This window comes from Aulonocara stuartgranti (genome assembly GCF_965226115.1).
Source record: "Aulonocara stuartgranti genome assembly, chromosome: 15".
In the NCBI taxonomy this organism is placed as follows: domain Eukaryota; kingdom Metazoa; phylum Chordata; class Actinopteri; order Cichliformes; family Cichlidae; genus Aulonocara; species Aulonocara stuartgranti.
Genome location: NC_138951.1, coordinates 16,950,559 through 16,971,483, shown reverse-complemented (window position 1 = coordinate 16,971,483; position 20,925 = coordinate 16,950,559). Strand labels below are relative to the sequence as shown.

Below are 20,925 nucleotides of genomic sequence, written 5' to 3'. Positions count from 1 at the left end.
CTCCACTTATCTGGGGTCGGGTTGCGGGGGCAGCAGCCGCAGGGAAGCCCAAACCTCCCTCTCTCCAGGCAACTCCTTCAGCTTGTACGGTGGAACACCAAGGCGTTCCCAGGCCAGTCGAGAGACATAATCTTTCCCGTGTGACCTGGGTCTGCCCCGGGTTCCTCCTCCCGGTGGGACATGCCCGGAACATGTCACCCAGGACGCGCCCAGGAGGCAGATGCCCAAACCACCTCAACTGGTTCCTTTTGATCCAGAGGAGCAGCGGCTCTACACTGAGCCCCTCCCTGATGGCTGAACTTCTCACCCTATCCCCAAAAGTTTATTCTGTTCATCTGGATGTAGCATTTTCAGTGGGAGAAACGTTTCTACTTCTTCAGTCTCAGCTAACTGCAGGTTTCACCAATCTTATAAACAGTACATTTGCATAATGACTGAAAGTGACTGAAGGAACAATGGGCTGGGAGATAGTCTTTTGAAATTAAATTTGCCTCCAATTAGTCCTAGCAACGCGCTTTCTTCTGATTCTGACTGTCCAAATTCAGGGGCAGCATGCTTTGAAGGCCGCGTTTGAAGGCAAACATCACAGCGACGCAATGAAGACTGTCCAAATTCAAAGACTCCTCCAAATTCAGCGACAAATGCATCCCCCTTTTCCCGACATTTGAAGGATGGGTCAGGTGTATCCTTCGTGGTCCAACCTATCTGTTAGAGTGAATTGTTAAATGTTGTCATTTCTATGCTTGCCAACTCTGATGAAAGAAATTCCACTGTCCTTCCCCCCAGATTCTCGAGGTTCTGGATGGGGGGGGGGCTGTAATGTTTTATTGCAGATACATCCTATCTGGAAGATCTGCTTCTTTTGATGTAAGCTTCCTGCATTTACGACCCTTTGGTCAGCAGGAGGTCACACACACACATTCTCACATAAAACACACACACACACACTCTTACAGAAGTTCACACATATACATACAATGCCTTGTCTTAGAACCATGTGAGCGTGGCTTTGTTCTGATGTTTATTGTGTGAACTGTGTCTCAATAAAAAGGGCAGCAAGGGAGGTCGTCGTCGAGGTCATTTTCGTGGTGGACACAGGCCTCCCTTGCGCAAGTGATTGATCGATCGACTGTCTTGTTTTCTTCATGATGAATACGTCTCTAGAATTAGCGGGGCTTGTGGAAACACAGACCCAACATTTATTTGGTCCTTCGGAGCCAGAACCTAACACATCGCATCCACCGAGGAGAGGAAGAGGACGCCACCGCAACGTCTGGGATGATTGACGTAAAGCCCTGGTGCTTTGTTACCAGGCCGTGAAGTTTGCGCCTGAACTCCCCTTGGGATGGATGACGATTGACGGGATCCAGAGACTCTTCCCATGAACGAAAACAACACGAACAGTAAGTACAGAAGGCCTTAGAGAGCGGCTACGTGGCTCTGCGTTGAACGCAGGTACGGGAGCGCGCTAGCCGCGTGAGAGAGATGCAGGCTTCTCCGCCGTGTGGGGCGCAGAGACAACCTAGGTTTGGTGACTCTGCCGTGAAGAGAGTCCGGAATCTCCGCCATTTGGGGTGTTAGAGAGTGTCCGATGGTTGAATTCTCCGCCATATGGGGCGTTTGAGAGTTTTCAACAGAGAGCGCTAGCTGTGCGTGTAGGCGCTAGCTGTGCGTGTAGGCGCTAGCTGTGCGTGTAGGCGCTAGCTGTGCGTGTAGGCGCTAGCTATGCGTGTAGACGCAAGCGATAGGCCTATGTTGTGTGTGTGCGGGCCAGACGTGGTCTACGTGAGTGTGGCTGATTGTTGTCTTGTAATGGAGAATAAACTGTGTAAGTCTGCCTTGAAAGAGGATGAAATACACTGCAAAGTTTTTATTGGCCACCACGTGGTGTGTGGATCGTTGACGAATGAAGTGAAATAATGAGCTAAGCGGAAGTGAGTGTGAGTGTGTCTGACGTCACGGTGTGTGTGAAAAGGTATCCAGCTGGGGCAGGCATGATTCTGCAGATTACCTGCCCAGTGGACAAAAAGAAATAAAATAGATGTGTGGATGAATGATAGCATGAAGAGTGTTTGGTGTTTCTCAGTCTGAAACAGCTGTAATGCTACTTTCTGTTTTGGAGAAAAAGACAGTTAAAAAAAAAACAGAGAGAGAGATGTGTGTTGTTTAAGCAGTGATGAGAATAATGAAAGTGTGATGAGAGAGGAACACAAAAACATACAGAAAATGCATTAACTATACTAACCCTTACATGCACATACACAATAAATGATACTCATGAAGACCAGACAGCATCTTAAGCATGAGATTCTGTTTGTCATCTTGTCCAAGTCACTAGTAAAATGAAAGTGATACATAGACTAGTGGACTGAATATTATAGGAGGACAGATGGTTGCATCATAGAGGAGAAAACAGAATGCTGATGAGGGGTCTTAAATGAGTGAGCTGAGTGAGTTGATTGTGAGTTTCTGATGCGTGAAGAAGTTTTACAATGGCACACATTTAGTTACATGAGAAGAAACTTATTATGTGCTAAGACAACAGGGTTATGCTGTATGTTGTGTGTATGGCTGATTGGATGAATGTTTGAGATTAAACTGGCTGTTGATTTGTCTTTTGTTACTAAGTTGAGCCTGCCAATTGGGTTGTTATGATTTATCCCCCTGGCATGAAGAACACGTGTCATGACTTAAACAAGGCCTTTCTTTCCTTTGCTTTCCTTTATTTTCTTTCTTTCCTTTTATTTTGTTACTTTCATGGTGCACTGAAAGTTTTGTTTGATGATCTATGTTTGAGCAGATCTGCACGATTAGAACAGAAGCGCTATACTGTTGCAAAGTGAAGAAACCAACTGAGCCACAGGTACTCATCAGAATGGCTGGGAATGTGCTGTGCATCTTCTTGAGCCTGTGGACCCAGAGTGGGATGACAGGGAGCGCACTGGAACAGAGCAAACCACACCCAGTACCCGCATGGGTTTTCAACAACTACTGGTGGCAGTTTAAGAACACAACCGCTCACATAAACAACGAGACCAATGGTTATGCTTGTGATGGCACTGGCTACACATTCTTCTGGACTGTGGCCATATAGCATCACTGAGAGCGAGACAGTTTGTTTGGTTGCTTTAGCAACACATCCAGGAACACTGCCAACTTTTCAACTGCTCTGAACCTGAATGGAAGGTTGATTCACCAGTAACTGGTGTCGAGGAGGGAAATTATTTTACTGCTATTGTCAAATAATTGTCATTGCATTAATAATATAATCTGCAGCATGGATATTGCATTCCAAGGTTTAAACAGTGTCTCTTTCAGAAAGACTGAGTTGCAGGCTGACAGGAAGTTGTATGCAGAAAGAAGCAGGAAGTTATTTTGAGCCGCAGGCTAAGACGAGGCTTTAACAATGTAACAGATAGCTTTAAGAAGGCCTTAAGCAGTTATGACTATTTTATACACAATGCATATCTGTGCTTATTAAAGAGTTGGAGCTCGGTCAATTAATTGGGGGTCGGAAGCTTTGTTCGGCGCGATGTTCGGACAATCTATTGTGCAAGTGACTTGGAGCCAGAGAAGGAATTGCAATACATGCTTACAAAACACTTATATATCAGATCATTTTATATTAAGGTTTTAGTAGAGGTTCTTGATTAAAACATTTATTTAGTAGAAGACATACACATAGTCTCAGTGAGCTTCTGGTCTGGTAAAAGGTCAGAAGTGCAACAGGTGAATTGAGAAAGAGCATTTGAGGACGAGACACAGACAGTAGGTGAAGAGATGACACAAAGAGCATGTGAGGTCAACACACACACACACACACACACACTTTAAATTAGATTTATTTAGAGGAGAGGTTAGTTATGTTTGGCTGTAACTGCAAAATTGTCTTGGTAAAAGAGGAACCGTTTCTTGGTGTCTCGGCAAGAAAGAGGAACAAGACAAGAACTGAAAGGTAGACAGGAAGGGCTAGCCATGAAAATAGAAGATGATTTTCTAGGTGAAAAGTCAATGATGATGTTGATCTGATCTATGTATAAAATGTATCTGTGACGTATGAAGGGGCGTCAGTAAATAAACCCTGATGCTATAAAATATCTGTTCATGCTTTGATTAAGTCGAAGACTACTTCCTGTCTGCGTACAGAGTTGTCTTCCCACGCGTGTATTCATTAAAATCTTCGTTTGACTTCACCCGGCCGGATCGGTGTGGTTATTCTTCGATCACCTCTTGTACCCTTCCTCAATATTGAATCTTAACATTTGGGGGCTTCGTCCGGTTATTGAGGAGGGAGAGTTGGAGGTTTGGACGGAGAAATCCGGGGTCTTGGGTGGTCTGACGGGCAGACATGAATTCCAGTGGTCTAAGTGAGTGGGCATAAGCCGGCTTATCCAAAAGGTAAGGCACTACCTGTTGAATTATTTCCAAAGTGTGCCAAATTGGATATGATAAAATTTAAGTCTACTCACTGAAGTTACTGGTGGATGTCTGTTTTGATTTTGATGAGAATGTCAGGACAGTACTGAGGATTTAAAGCAGTTGGACTGCTGGTAATGGTTGAATGCGGTTGGACCGCTAAAAGGAAAAGCAGTTGGACTGCTCAATGTTTTTAGTATCTTAGGGAATTTGGTTATTTTTTGGTTATAAGGTTGGACCTGCTTCAGTCTTACACTTGGTTGGGTGTTTTACTGTTGTTCCAAAGTATTATAAATTACTCAAGAACGCCAGTTGGACTGGTAGGAAGCGCAGAGCCCGGAGGTTACGCTCCCTCCTTGTCGTGGACGCGCGACATTGACCTCTCGGCGAAGAGGGTTAGTTCAGTGTGGTTTAGCTGTGGGGTACAGGGCATCCCGGAATTAAGCTAGGAGATAGAGTCTCCTTACCGTTTGGAACGGTATCTGCGCTTTTTTGGGCAGCAAAGGTTGGACCTTGGGTGTTGGACACTTTTAAATTGAGTTAGGGAGTTTAGAGATGAGGCCAGAAACTGTTGGACAGATACTGGTTAATTGATCGTAAAAAACTCAGGGAGTTTATCAGTTAAACTGTTATGTTAAATTTGTCGAAATTCGATAGGTGTTAAAAGGTTTAAAATCTGTGCAGTTGTAAATATAAGACGTCTCTGTATTAAAAAAGATCTCTGTGGGTCGAGTCAGCAATGCACTGACTGCCTGCTGCTATTCTTAGATGAAGAGTGTGTGTGCATGCAAATGAGGCAGCTGATGCAGAGCGCATGAGAGGACTATGCTTTCGGTTTTGTGTGTCATTCAGCTCTATAACTATTGTTTGCAAATGTGGATAAATGTCTGCAATTAAAATGCTGGCTTAGTAAATAATAACATTGTAAATATATGAATGGTGACAGCGTTTCAAAATAGAATATAAGAATTGTTTGTGTTTAAAACCAACGTTTAGGTAAAGAAGATTTAAGGTGGATTTGAAGGCATAAACAAAAAATAAAAGGGTTACAGTCTGCAAGTGTTGTTAATTCATGAGCTGACTGGATGCAGAGTAAGTGGAGTGGTCATCCTGGGAGGATTGAATGATGCTCTAACTCTGTGGTCAAGTCAGACATAGGCTTTAAGCAACCATGAGCCACTAATAAGCGTGACAAATTAATGAGTATGTGTAAATTGAACTTGTTAAATAGTTTTGATAGGAGTAACTCAATGAGCACGCAATAAAGTGGACTTTTTAGGGGCAGTTTATCACTGACACCATAAAGAGCAACTTAATTAGTAGTTCAATAACAAATTGTAAAGATAACCTTTGTTATTTGATAAGAGAGAGAAAATTCAGGTTACATATAGTGAATAAATAAGGAAATGTTAATCTCTGCGTCATTCCACACTGAAATTTCAATTGTAGGGGATCATTTGGAGGTGAATTGTGAAGGACACGGGGAGACAGAAGAATCTCCCCATGAGTTTTCAGTGTGCATAGAAATTGAGGAGGCTGAACTGGAAGCCTGCCTGGGTCGTTGTTTTTGTTTATTTGAGGGTCTGCTGGAAGTTTGTGAAAACGACCACCTTGATATGTGGGAGCCTTCTCGGGCAGCGATTTTTTTGTTAAACCTGTGGCAGGCTGTGCAACATGGAGAAAGCTTTGACATAATGTCATAAAGGTGATTTCTTGGTTTTAGACTTATTAGTACGGGACAAGTTGAGGGACCCTTGAGGGTGTGTTGCTGTAAAGTATATAAGGGACGCGCAGCGCCGTTAACGGGTTTAAAATAAATGAAAAAACACTAATCCGAGGAACTATTGGAGAGGTAAGTATACGGAGGTGAGCGCGTCGCGCATAAGGGTTGCTGGTGTCATATATTAACACTTTGAGGGCGAATAATTTTGATTGAGTGTCAACGCTTGAGAACGCGAGGACAGCGTCTAAAGTGCTGGGTTAAACTTTGTGTATCACCGAGCAGGGGAAGAGGAGCCAGTGGTTGCGAGAACAGCGAGACGAAGACTGAAACCGAAAGTTAAGCGTGTCTGGGTGACCTAGACCAAGAAGGTGGAGTCGACCAACGCCATTGGAAGAGGTAAGTCTGTGTTTCAGAGAATGGCTGACAGCTCGAGTGCGACACCTAGTGGGAAAAGGGGATGCAAACCTTTGAAGGATCAGCTTGAACAGCTTAAGAAAGCTATTCGTTTGGCTTCACCTGGAGCATTAAAAGCAGCAGAGAAAGAGTGCCAAGCGATGGAGGTTGAGGTAAGTAAACTTATTACATCTCAACAGAAAGGGCTGGGTGATAAAATAGCTCTGAGCCTGGTGTTAAAAACTGAGGGAGAGAGATGTGAACAGAAATTGAAACAATTTGAAGAGGAGTCCAAGGGACATTCAGTGAACAGGAAAGCCAGAGGAGAAATTAAGGACCTAAAAGAAACTCATGACAGGTGCTGTAAGTGGCTGTTCCTGTGGAGGGCAGCCTCTTCCTGGATGACTGAGGAGGAGGATGACACAGGAAAATCAGGAGACATGGTGAGTATAATGGAGTCTTTGAAACATCTGAAGGAGGAAAATAAAAAGCTAGAGGACCAAGTGAAGGACTTGACTCCGAAGGTAGAAGAGGCTAACAGGTATTACACACCGAAACTATATCCTTGGGCTGAATTGGCACGTTGTGCACCACTACCACCATATGTCATGCCTGTAATGACCCTTGGAGGGGGACAAGTTCGTGGTCCTGATGGACAGACTGGAGTTGTCCTTGGCGGAATAGCAGATGTTGAATATACTACTACTCCCCTGAATATCCCCGAAGAAGGGATAAGGGCAGTGGAATGTCAGTCCCAAGATATGGGAGGGAGAATGATAGCCTCAGCTGCAGATGAAGGCTCGACCTCGCCTCCCAGTTCGGTGGATAGTGGAAACATCATACGGGCCGAAGTGTCTACAGTGGAACAGCCAAAGCAGGACGGGGAGGCCAAAAGGACCCCTAGAATGAAGGACAAAATACCACAAGGAGTGATAACCAAGGGAGAACATTGGGAAGGAGAAGTGTATGGACAAATGCATGAGCCCCCACGTGCGTTAATAGAGGCATTAACAGCATTGGAGGTTATAAAGCAGAGAGTAATGCAGGGAGGGCCAGAAGAGGAGAATGAAGACCGTGCGACGTCATCAGAAGAAGAGGACGATAAGGAGGACGAAGATGGAGGACCTGAGCCCCAACCAAGTACAAGCCTAATTTTGAGGAAAAGAAGTGTGAAGAGAGATCAAGCACAGAGACAGCCCATATTTAGGAGCTCAAAGGGAAAAGGAAAGTCGAGGAAGAGTAGAAAAGTGAGTTTTGAACAAGGAGCTCCTGACCCTGGTTTAAATCTGCCTCTAATAGCAGGTCCAAAGAACGAACCAGTTTATCGCGCCTATAAGGTGAGAGATTTGGAAGCATTGGTTAAACAACTTCCACCAATAACTGAGGGAGGAGCTAGCTGGTTGAGAAGGCTGGGCGCGCTGACCGAAGGAGAAGAATTAGCGCTGGGCGATTTTCGCGCTTTGGCCGGACGTTGTATGCTGGGTGGTGGGTTAGCAGATGTAGAGCAGATAGCTCAAACAACCAGATATGCAAATGACCTACAATACCATGAGGTGCAGAATGACTTAGCAGATGCAGTCCGGGAGAAGTACCCAACTCCTAACTCTGGAGCCATTCCAAAAATTATTTGGGATCCCAAAAACACACCCAGAGAGTTTTTAGCTAAAGCAAAGGAACAATGGTTGTTAGAAACAGGAATACATCCGGGGAAGGAGGGTGAAAGTAGAGCGTGGTTTCGTTCGGCGGTGCTGGCAGGGCTGCCCAATCAGGTTGCAGTTGATTTGGAAAAGAATCCAGATTTTGCCGTTGCAGACTCGGTGCAGTGGGAGAGACATGTGACCCACAGACTTCAGCGGGAACAGGATTTGGCAAACAAACAAAAGAAAGAGTTGGAGGAGGCACAGGCGCAGCTGGTAAAGATACAGCTGACGGAGGCGAGAAACAAGGCAGGTGACAGAAAGAAAGAGGATAAAGAGAGCGCAAGGAAAATAATGGTGGCATGGTCTCAGCGCGATCCTGTGCCTGACTGGCCAGACCAGGATCCGGGTCTCTACCCTGATGACCGTTGGCCCGTCAATGCACCAAGGCAGCGTCAACCAGTAGGGAATTGGGGGACCGGTGGACCGCAGAGAGGGCGTGGTGGATCCGTGAGGGGAGGACAAAGGGCTCGGAATCCGGGGAATCCTGGCAGGGTGTCTTGGACTGCGTGTCTGAGATGTGGAGCAGAAGGACACTGGGCCCGAGATTGCCCTGAACCGCCGCAGAACTATCAGGGGCGAGGCTATCAATCCCAGGCACGAGGAGGCCCAAGACAAAGAGTTGCTTACAGGGGAGCACATCAGGCTCCAAACCCGAATGCAGCACCAGCCCCTCAGTACCCAGTAGCCGACTGGGGCTGGGAGGGGGAGCAATACTGATGGAGCCCGGAGAAACTGAACAGCGTGGGGACGGTAGAACCTATGCTGTCAATGATGATGATCCAGCATTGACACAGCTGGGAAAACAGACTTTGAAGCACCAATATGTGGTGTCCTGACAGGTGCCTGGAAAATCTCATGGGCAGGGACCTGCTTGTGAAACTGGGATCACCTTCAAAGACTCAATATCTAGTCCAGAACTCTGAACAACCCACTGTCGAAATCTACTGGGGGAGGCTAGTGGAAGAAGGCATTTTGAGACATTATCAGCTGTGGAAACCCTGGGTAATGAGCCTGGCCGTCTATTCCCCCCCGCGAGATCCTTTCCACGTTACACTCTTTTATGATAGGGAAGATAATGATATCTATCGGGAACAGTTCCAGTCTGATCTTGAGGGACAGACGTGGAATGTGCAAACACATAACATTTATGTTGGACCAGAAGGTGTGGCCGCGGCTGTGAAATTTACTGATGAACAACTGCCTTGGTACAATGTGGGAGAGGATTCAGCCCCTCACATTACATTGGCGGTCCACGAGGGTCATGGGCCAAGAGATCTGGGACCAATGGTCAAGCGGGCGCTGGACAACGCATGCTGGCAAAGCACCCAAATTCCAAATGTCTGGTATGCACCAAAATGTAAAATATATCGCATAACTTGTTTGTCCAACGATGCAGTGATCTTAGAACATAAAGAAATCTCCAGAATACATGGCAGGGAAAGAATGGATCATCCTGATGCAGTAGCTGAGCTCTCAAAATTGCCTGGTACTTTGTGGTCCGCAGGGCCCACAGATGTAGGTCTAGCTAATTGTTCGCCTGTCCTGTTCCAGCTGAAGTCTGACATACCATTTAACAGACCATAATAGAAGCACAAAACTGAAGACCAAAAGTGGTTCACATGTATTGACCTAGCGAATGCATTTTTTGTCTCCCACTGCACGAGTCACTCAGAGACATTTTCTCATTCATATACAGAGGCCGCAAATTTAGGTACACACGCCTACCACAAGGCTTTGCACTCTCACCAGGAATTTCTAATCAGGTGTTGAAAGAGGCATTGTCCCCATGTCAACTGCCAGGGGGCTGTACATTAATACAGTATGTTGATGATCTTCTTGTTGCAGCCCCGTCAGCAGCGGCCTGTACGGCAGCATCGCTCGTGGTGTTGAACAGATTGGCGGAGTGTGGCTTCAAAGTGAGCAAAGAAAAACTGCAGTTGGTCCGGCCAGAGGTAACATTCCTGGGCCGGGTGATCGCACACAGATCAGTGGGGCTAATGAACACACACAGAGACCAAATTCTGACACATCCAAAACCAAGAACTGTGAAGGAGTTGCTTTCCTTTCTTGGCTTGACAGGTTACAGCAGGCAGTTCATTCCGAACTATGCGGGTAAAACGGCCCCTTTAAGGGACATGATCAAGAAAGTTGGTGTTCGAAATCTGAAGGCTGAATTGCCTTGGACGCCGGACACAGAGACAGCGTTCATTTCACTAAAACAGGATTTGTCAAGAGCCACAGATCTGGCCACACCTAACTATGATGAGGCATTTTATCTTGATGTTTCAGAAACAAAGGGAGTTGTGAATGGTGTGTTGTTTCAGAAAAAAGGGGGAGGTAGGGATGTACTTATGTATGTTAGCATAAGATTAAATTCAACAGAAGCAAGGCATCCCACATGCACACAACACGCAGCAGGAGTAGCAAAGATAATTCAGAAAACAGCACATATAGTGAGGGAACACCCACTGAAAGTGCTTACTACACACAGTGTAGTGGCCTATGTGAACTCACAGGCATTCACAATGACTCCACTGACGCAACAAAGGTTGAGCAAAATTTTAGAGGCGCCAAATTTGATATTCACACATGAAGGAATAAATATGGCAGACCTAATGGGGTCAGGAGAACTACATGACTGTATTAAGAAAGCCCAGGTTGAAGGAAAAATCAGGGAAGACCTGAAGGCAGAGCCCATATACGGAGCTGAGGATTGGTTCACAGATGGATGCTGCCACAGAGATGAAGAAGGATTGAAAGCGGGCTATGCAGTAGTCTGTAGAGTAGGAACTGAGTTTCAGGTCAAAGAAGCAGGAAAAATTGAGGGACAACAGTCGGCCCAGAGAGCTGAAGTGATAGCCCTAACTCGAGCCCTGAGGTTGGCTAAAAACATGAGAGTGAACATCTACACTGACTCAGCATATGCGTTTGGAGCAGCTCATGTGGAACTGGCTCAGTGGAAGAGAGCCGGGTTCAGAACGGCCACTAATGCACCCATCTGTCACAAAAAGGAAATGGAGGAACTGGAAAAGGCCCTGGAGGACCCAGACGAGGTAAGTATTATAAAATGCAAAGGCCACTCACAAGCAGACAGTATGGTGGCAAGAGGAAATCAGAAAGCTGATGAAGCCGCAAAGGAAGCAGCGGGCTACAAAGGACAGAGACAACTGGTGCAGGTAACCCCAGAAGAGGAGGTTAGCACTAACAGCATGGAAGAAGTTAGACAGGCTCAGGAGGAGACATCCCCAGAGGAAAAGGGGGTGTGGGAAAACAAAGGAGCCTGGCAAGATGGCGGTTTGTGGAGGGGGCCAGATGGGCGTCCCGCTTTAACGGCCAAAATGGCGGAACAAAAGGTGAATGAGGCTCACGGGCTTGGTCACGTGGGAGTGAAACAGATGGAGAGAAATTTGTGCCGATGGTGGCATCCTGATTTGAGAAGGATGATACTGGAAAAGGCCAGAACGTGCCTAATTTGTGGGGCACACAACCCAAAGCCAGCAGTAAAACCTGAAGCTGGTAAGTTTCTCATGCCAGAAAGGCCAGGAGAAGAGGTCGTGATTGATTATACCGACATGATTGATACAGGCCCAGGTGGGGTGAGGTATTTGTTGGTGTGTGTGGATGTTCTGACTGGATGGCCCGAAGCATGGGCGACCAAATGTGAAGATGCGAAAAGTGTGATTAAGTGCTTAATCAATCATTACATTCCAAGGCATGGGTTTCCCAAGAGAATTAGATCAGACAATGGTACTCACTTCAAGAATAAAGATTTGCAAGAGGTAGAGAGGATGTTGGGAGTGCAACATAAGTTCGGGACGGTCTTTCATCCTCAATCTCAAGGAAAGGTAGAGAGGATGAACCTAAATTTGAAAAGCAAGTTGGCTAAAATTTGTGCGCAGACAGGGCTAAATTGGGTCGCAGCCCTGCCCATTGCTTTGATGACCATAAGATGTTTATGATGATGTTAACTTTGTATTTCAGGTGCAGTTATAACTATTTTATACATATTGCATTTTGTGCTTTTAAAGGAGTTGTGGCTCAAATTTGTCTCTGGAGGGTCATGAGCCTTTGGCTAGCGCTATGATTAGCCAATCTACTGTGAGGATAATATGAGTTCATGAAGGATTGCACACGCTTACAGACACAGAGTTAAGAAACACACATGACAGTATTGATTCCAGGCAAAAGGCCCTAAATTCATTTAGCTTTTAACTGAACTTAAAGAAGGACCAAAGAGGAAGGAAAGCATATATTTTGGTTAAGTCTGATAAACTAGAATTAGGAGGTATTGTTACATTAAGGGAGCAAAATGAAATAAAAAGGTTATACCAAAACAGGTGATAACATAGGAAATGTGAGGTTTTAAAATGAAGTTAGTGTTAACACATAGGAGTTGTTTCAAGGCAGCATTTAGCTATGATGAAATGTATACAGGAGTAATTGCTTATATGCTTAAACTTAATTGATTAAAGTAGTTGTTTTCTTTTGGAGTAGATTAACTTGCAGCAGCGACAACTTGTGCACAGGATGTTGATGATCAGATAAGGGAAAGTAGAGCGAGCAACTGGACGTGAAACCAGCGCTTAAAAGAATTTTAGAATGATGAGTAACGTTGAAGAGTATACATAAATACAAGTCAATAAGTTAAGAAGATAATTAGGATCAGGCTTTTGATTAAAGAGTCCCGGATAGGATAAGTTAGGGAGATGCAAGAAAAGGTGTTTTGTTTCCTTTGCAGAAGATCGATCTCGGCGACCACAGGAGGGGCGAGGATCCTGGAGATCTCGAGGTTCGAGACCACCAGAGAAGGGTCTGCGTGAGGACACAATGTATTGTGACCTCTGGTGTTCCAGAGGTCAAAAGGGGGAGTGTCGAGGAGGGAAATTATTTTACTGCTATTGTCAAATAATTGTCATTGCATTAATAATATAATCTGCAGCATGGATATTGCATTCCAAGGTTTAAACAGTGTCTCTTTCAGAAAGACTGAGTTGCAGGCTGACAGGAAGTTGTATGCAGAAAGAAGCAGGAAGTTATTTTGAGCCGCAGGCTAAGACGAGGCTTTAACAATGTAACAGATAGCTTTAAGAAGGCCTTAAGCAGTTATGACTATTTTATACACAATGCATATCTGTGCTTATTAAAGAGTTGGAGCTCGGTCAATTAATTGGGGGTCGGAAGCTTTGTTCGGCGCGATGTTCGGACAATCTATTGTGCAAGTGACTTGGAGCCAGAGAAGGAATTGCAATACATGCTTACAAAACACTTATATATCAGATCATTTTATATTAAGGTTTTAGTAGAGGTTCTTGATTAAAACATTTATTTAGTAGAAGACATACACATAGTCTCAGTGAGCTTCTGGTCTGGTAAAAGGTCAGAAGTGCAACAGGTGAATTGAGAAAGAGCATTTGAGGACGAGACACAGACAGTAGGTGAAGAGATGACACAAAGAGCATGTGAGGTCAACACACACACACACACACACACACTTTAAATTAGATTTATTTAGAGGAGAGGTTAGTTATGTTTGGCTGTAACTGCAAAATTGTCTTGGTAAAAGAGGAACCGTTTCTTGGTGTCTCGGCAAGAAAGAGGAACAAGACAAGAACTGAAAGGTAGACAGGAAGGGCTAGCCATGAAAATAGAAGATGATTTTCTAGGTGAAAAGTCAATGATGATGTTGATCTGATCTATGTATAAAATGTATCTGTGACGTATGAAGGGGCGTCAGTAAATAAACCCTGATGCTATAAAATATCTGTTCATGCTTTGATTAAGTCGAAGACTACTTCCTGTCTGCGTACAGAGTTGTCTTCCCACGCGTGTATTCATTAAAATCTTCGTTTGACTTCACCCGGCCGGATCGGTGTGGTTATTCTTCGATCACCTCTTGTACCCTTCCTCAATATTGAATCTTAACACTGGGAAGGTGAACTGCTCTGGTAAGACAGACCTGCTAGTCTGACTCAAAGGATCTGACTCGCTGCAGGACATTGAACAGCTAAACGAACTGGAACAGGCCAATTGCCTATGTGTATGAAGGACAATGGATTAGTCCAAGTTGGATATTTACCATGGAATTTGTGCAACATCACCTATTCTTTTGTCTTCTGCAAGAAGGATGTAAACAGAGAAGCCTTTTGTCTATATTTACATCATGAACACTTGAGGTTTTGAGCCAAGAAGACCAAAACACCTTGATCCAATTTCCTTTACAAAGCTTGTTCTGTGGTGAAAACAGGACAGGAGAAGAGTTGTAAATGCAGATAATTCACCAGTTGACTTCACCACAGGATGCCTACAGTGAAATTTGGGGGGTTGATAGGAGTCTAGAAGGGTGTTGACCAGGCTACAGCTTTGAAGTTAGCTGAGAGCCGGTGAGGTCGGCTGCCGTCACGACTGCTCCGACCACCTTTTCTTTGTCTTTGTTTTTTAAGTTAGTTTTCAGCGTCTCTAAATCTGCAAAATCATCACCATTGGGTACATTAGGTATGACAGTGACACTCTTGTTTCTATTGGTATACAATGTACTCACAATTCGAAGTTTTTAACTGCGGATCCGAGCTGGCCGAGCGAGATCTTGAGGGAGAACAAAGGGAAGCGGCAGCCTAGAGGGAAAAGGCGGCTTAGAGGGAAGCAAGCCGGCATCAGGAACAGGTTGAGAGCTCGTGCACACCGCACACCTCTGCCTAGAATCCTGCTCGCCAACGTCCAGTCACTGGAGAACAAGCTTGAGGGCTCAGGGCCAGGATAAAGTTCCAGAGAGACATTCGGGACTGCAATCTCCTCTGCTTCACCGAGACATGGCTAAACCCAGACCACGCCATCCAGCCGGCCGTGTTCTTCTCGGTTCACCGCATGGACAGGACACGGGACTCGGGGAAGTCAAGGGGAGGCGGCGTGTGTTTAATGGTGAACAACAATTGGTGCAACAGTGCAAACGTTGTTCCTCTCACACGCTCCTGCACACCAAATCTGGAACTACTGTCCATCATGTGTCGTCCTTTTTATCTACCTCGAGAATTTACATCGGTCATTATAAGTGCCGTTTATATTCCACCACAAGCGGACACAGTCACCGCCTTATGCGAGCTGCATGAGGCACTCACACAGCACCAGACACAGCACCAGACACAACACCGGGACGCTGCGCTTATTGTGACAGGGGACTTTAATAGTGCCAACCTCAAACGCGCAGCGCCGAACTTTTATCAACACATCACCTGCCCCACCAGAGGTGAAAGGACACTGGACCACTGCTACACTATGGTCAAGGACGGCTAAAAGGCACAATCTCGCCCTCCGTTTAGCAAATTCGATCACACCGCCATCTTCCTCATGCCAAAATACAAACAAAGACTGAAACAGGAAGTTCCGGTTCAGAGCAAGGTCGCGCGCTGGACGGATCAATTGGTGGCCGCGTTACAGGACGCACTCAACAACGCAGACTGGGACATGTTCAGAAACAGCTCCGATGATGATGTCAACGTGTTTACGGAAGCGGTTGTGGGATTCATCGGGAAACTAGCGGATGATACAGTGGAGACAAAGACTATCACAACGTTTCCCAACCAGAAGCCATTGGTGGATTGGTGGATAAAACCATCCGCGACGCTCTGAGATCCCGCACCGCTGCCTACAACACGGGACTCACGATGGGGGACATGGACCCGTACAAAGCCGCGTCATATAACGTGCGTGTCATGGTCTCCGCTCCTCGACAGCTGACAGCTGTCAGGTGCTTTGTTTTTGTTTCCCTTTCTCTCTCGCCCTCTTCCATTCTCTCTTTCTCCTGCCGGGGCGGAGCTCAGTATGGGCTCCTGCCCCTGGCCTACACACCTGGAGGTGATCAGCACATCTGTTGCTGATCATAAGAGATTGGAACCCTTCTTAAGAGGGCGAGTCTGCTCTACTCGTCGCTGGATCGTTGAGCCATCAGCGTCAGTCGTCCTGTATTTTGTAAAGTCAGTTTGTGAGCCTGTCTGAACCAGGAAACTAATGTTTTTTTTCTGCCTGTGTATAGATCGCCTCTGGACCTGTTCTTTCCCTGTGCATGGCGACTGAACGGAAGCAAGAGAGATAGAGGAAAGGAGAGGAGATGTGCGAGGGCTGAATGAAAACCTTCCCTTCCTGGACTCCTGCCTCTTTCGCTCCTGGACCCTGGAACCCCGGCCCCTTTTCCCTTGACACCATTATATGTATATATGAATTCCACTGTAGAGGAACACTGTAAATAAATGCACCTTTTGAAGACACTAGTGGTCTGCGCGTGAGTCCGATCTACGAAACCTGACAGAACGATCCAGCCACAACATGGACTCAGCAGGTCAGAATACCATCGGTCAGGCACTGGCTGCCCAAGAAGCGGCGCTGACTCGCCACGAACAAATGCTACATCAGCTGCGAGGTGAGATCGCTGCACTAACTCAAGCTGTTTCCGGTTTGACTACGCCAGGGGGAGTACAGCCAGGGACCCCCCAGCCGGCTCACCCTGCCCCGCAGGAGACACTCGCGGCGGCTACGGCAGGTCACTCATCGGCAGCCACCCCATCCTCTGACGGTCCCCTGCCTTCGCCTGAGCCCTTTTCGGGGGAGACAGAGAAGTGCCCTGGCTTTCTGGCCCAGTGTTCATTGATTTTCCGCGAACAGCGGCGTTTTCATAACAATGACGGGGCAAAGATTGCTTTTTTGGTACAGATGCTTCGTGACCGGGCTTTGAAATGGGCCCAGGTCGTGTTAAACTCCAACTCTCTCTCTTTTGAGAGGTTTGTGATTAACTTTAAGACTGTGTTTAATCAGGGCTCTGGAGTCGAGGCTGCGGCGCTCCGCCTCCTTAACTTTAAGCAAGGTAAGCGGAGTATGGCAGACTATTCAATCGACTTTTGGATTTTGGCAGAAGAAACCGGCTGGGGACCGGATGCGCTCAGGAGCACATTGTTAAATAACATCCGGGAAGATCTGAAAGATGAATTGATTATGCGGGACCTACCCACTGCTTTTGACGAATTGATGTCGTTATGTATTAAGGTGGATGAGCGGCTACGAGCTCGTCGGCAAGCACGGAACTCCAGTTCCCAGGAGGCCGCAGGGCCACGAGGGGCGGAGGTTTCGGCCGATTACTGGTCCTCCCGGACATCAGGGGGCGCCGACGGAGAGGTACAGCCCATGCAAATCGGCAGCTCTCACCTAACTGCTGCAGAACGTCAGCGACGCATCACGGCCGGTGAGTGTCTGTATTGTGGTAATAAGGGACACATGATTGCCTCCTGTCCGTCGCGAGCAAAAGGCCGTGCCCGCCAGTGATGGTAGGAGTACTGGTGGGCGGTTTGAATCAGGATAAATCTCCTCCACGTTTAGCCCTGCCGGCTAAGCTTTTGGTCCACTCCGAGTGTCATTCACTTTCTGTGCTTATTGATTCTGGAGCAGAACAAAATTTCATTGACTCTGAACTAGCAAAACAACTCTGTGTGACTGTGGAGTCACTACCCCACACCTTACGCGTCACGGCTTTATCAGGGCAGCGCCTCCCCGACATCACACACATCACTGAGCCGCTCACCCTCACACTGTCTGGTAATCATTCGGAGGAGATTAGCTTTTTTGTTTTTCACTCCACTCAGACGCCGTTAGTTCTCGGTCATCCCTGGCTCCAGCAACACAACCCCACAATTAATTGGCAGAAAGGAGGCATCACGGGCTGGGGAGTCATATGACTTGCCTTAAGGCTGCTGTTCCTCCTAACAAATCGGTCACCGGCCCAGAGCCACCGCGGTCTTCCGACTTAGCAGATGTGCCGTCTGTTTACCACGATCTCGCTGAGGTGTTTCGGAAGGACCGAGCCCAGTCGCTGCCACCCCATCGGCCCTATGACTGCGCCATAGACCTGCTGCCGGGAGCTCCTTTACCGACCAGCCGCCTCTATAGCCTCTCGCTGCCGGAACGGGAGGCTATGGAGAAATATATAACTGAATCCCTTGCTGCCGGCATCATCCGTGCCTCTTCCTCACCCGTCGCAGCAGGTTTCTTCTTTGTGGAAAAGAAGGATAAGACCCTCTGACCCTGTATTGACTTTTGGGGAATCAATAACATTACGGTCAAGAATAAATATCCACTGCCCCTGCTCACCTCCGCTTTCGAACTTCTCCAGGGAGCCGTCATATTCAGCAAGCTGGACTTGAGAAACGCTTACCACCTGGTTCGGATTCGGGATGGCGATGAATGGAAGACGGCGTTCAATACCCACCTTGGACATTTCGAGTATCTGGTAATGCCATTCGGCCTCACTAACGCACCTGCAGTATTCCAGGCTCTGGTCAACGATGTTCTAAGGGACTTTATTAACCGATTTGTGTTTGTCTATCTAGACGACATTCTGATCTTCTCTTCCTCCCAGGCTGAACACGAGACCCAGGTCCGGCTGGTACTGCAACGCCTTCTGGAGAACCGGCTGTTCGTCAAAAGCGAGAAATGGGAGTTTCATGTGCCCTCAGTTGCCTTCCTAGGGTACATAATCGAGCGTGGAGATCTCCGACCCGACCCTTTGAAAGTCAAGGCTGTTGTGAACTGGCCTGAACCAAACAACCGTCGCCAGTTGCAACGCTTCCTTGGCTTCGCTAACTTCTACGGGAGATTCATACGGGACTTCAGCAGGATTGCCTTACCATTAACCCAGTTAACCTCTCCCAAGCTTGCTTTTCAGTGGAGTGACGCTGCCCAATCAGCCTTTCAGGAGCTCAAGAAACGGTTTGCTTCAGCGCCCATCCTGGTCCAACCTGACACCACTCTTCAGTTCGTGGTGGAGGTCGACGCATCCGACTCAGGGGTGGGGGCCGTCCTTTCCCAACAGAGGGAGGGTAAGATGCATCCTTGTGCCTATTTTTCCCGTCGTCTCACCCCTGCAGAACGTAACTACGACGTGGGCGATCGGGAGCTCTTGGCGATTAAGCTCGCCCTGGAAGAATGGCGGCATTGGCTGGAGGGCACCACTCAACCCTTCGTGGTCTGGACCGATCACAAAAACCTGGCCTACCTTCAAACGGCGAAACGTCTTAACGCTCGACAGGCCAGATGGGCCCTGTTTTTCACCCGTTTCCACTTCTCAATCACCTACAGACCCGGTTCCCGAAACGTCAAGCCGGACGCTCTCTCCCGTCAGTTCTCCGCTGCTGACGAAAAGGCGGATCCGGATTCCATCCTGCCGGCAACCTGTACTATCGGGGCCATCACCTGGGAGATCGAGGCGGCCGTCCGGGCGGCTCAGGTAGCCGATCCGGTAGGGGGGGCCCGCCCACCGACTCTATGTTCCGCGCTCTGTCAGATCCCAGGTTCTACAATGGGCTCACACGGCCCGGTTCTCATGCCACCCAGGGATACATCGCACCATTAAGTTTCTCCAGCGGTGCTTCTGGTGGCCCTCACTCACCCAAGACACTCGGGAATACGTCACTGCTTGTACGGTCTGTGCCCGAAACAAACCATCAAACCAACCCCCGGCGGGTCAGCTACATCCGTTATCCACTCCTTCCAGGCCATGGTCTCACATAGCACTGGACTTCATCACCGGACTATCTCCATCAGCAGGTAACACTGTCGTTCTCACCATAATCGATCGTTTCTCTAAAGCAGCTCATTTCATTGCTCTGCCTAACCTTCCCACAGCTCTAGAGACCGCACGCCTACTCGCCACTCACATCTTCCGCCTGCATGGGATCCCGGAAGATATAGTGTCCGACAGAGGGCCTCAATTCACTTCTCGGGTCTGGAAAGAGTTCTGCAACTCCCTGGGTGCAAAGGTCAGTCTATCCTCGGGTTATCATCCTCAGAGCAACGGCCAGTCCGAGCGGGCCAACCAAGAACTGGAGACCGCCCTGCGCTGTGTCGCCTCCACCAATCAAACCATCTGGAGTGAGGAGTTGCCGTGGATCGAGTACGCCCATAACAGCTTGACTGCCTCTGCCACCGGCCTCCATTCGAAGCTTCCTTGGGATATCAGCCTCCTCTTTTTCCTGCTGTGGAAGGTGAGCACTCTGTACCTTCCGCCCAGGCTCATCTGCGCAGGTGCCGCAGAGTTTGGCGGGCAACTCAAGCGGCCCTATTACGCACGAAGAACAACAAACGCATCGCAGACCGGCACCGGACTCCAGCACCCGAATACTCTGTCGGCCAGAAGGTATGGCTCTCTACCCGCTTTGTTCCGGTCAGGACTGAATCTAAGAAACTTACACGCACCTTCATTGGCCCTTTTGAAATCTCCGCCTTGGTCAACCCAGTTTCTGTGAAGTTAAAACTCCCTCGCAATATGAGGATCCATGACGTTTTCCATGTTTCACAACTCAAACCTGTCCGGTCCAGTCCTCTGTGCCCTCCTTCCAGGCCCCCTCCTCACGCCCGGCTCGTGGATGGGTTGCCGGCTTTATGGACTCTCGGCGCCGGGGACGTGGCTGTCAGTACCTGGTTGACTGGGAGGGCTATGGCGTGGAGGAGCGCTCCTGGGTCCCTCGGGCGGCCGTTCTGGACGTGCCCATGCTCCGGGAGTTTCACCGCCTGCATCCGGACAAGCCTGGTGGGTCGCCGGGAGGCTCCCGTTGAGGGGGGGGTACTGTCATGGTCTCCGCTCCTCGACAGCTGACAGCTGTCAGGTGCTTTGTTTTTGTTTCCCTTTCTCTCTCGCCCTCTTCCATTCTCTCTTTC

General features: G+C 47.7%; 2 long non-coding RNA genes across 2 annotated transcripts in view; one reads left to right on the top strand and one right to left on the bottom strand.

The window, feature by feature from the left end:
- Positions 1 to 20,925, bottom strand: part of LOC309689602 — a 395,670-nt gene that overhangs the window by 37,362 nt on the left and 337,383 nt on the right. The window lies entirely within an intron of this gene.
- Positions 6,185 to 14,088, top strand: LOC309689600. The gene is made up of 2 exons (XR_014271445.1): positions 6,185 to 6,535; positions 12,971 to 14,088. It is a non-coding gene; the product is annotated as an uncharacterized lncRNA (long non-coding RNA).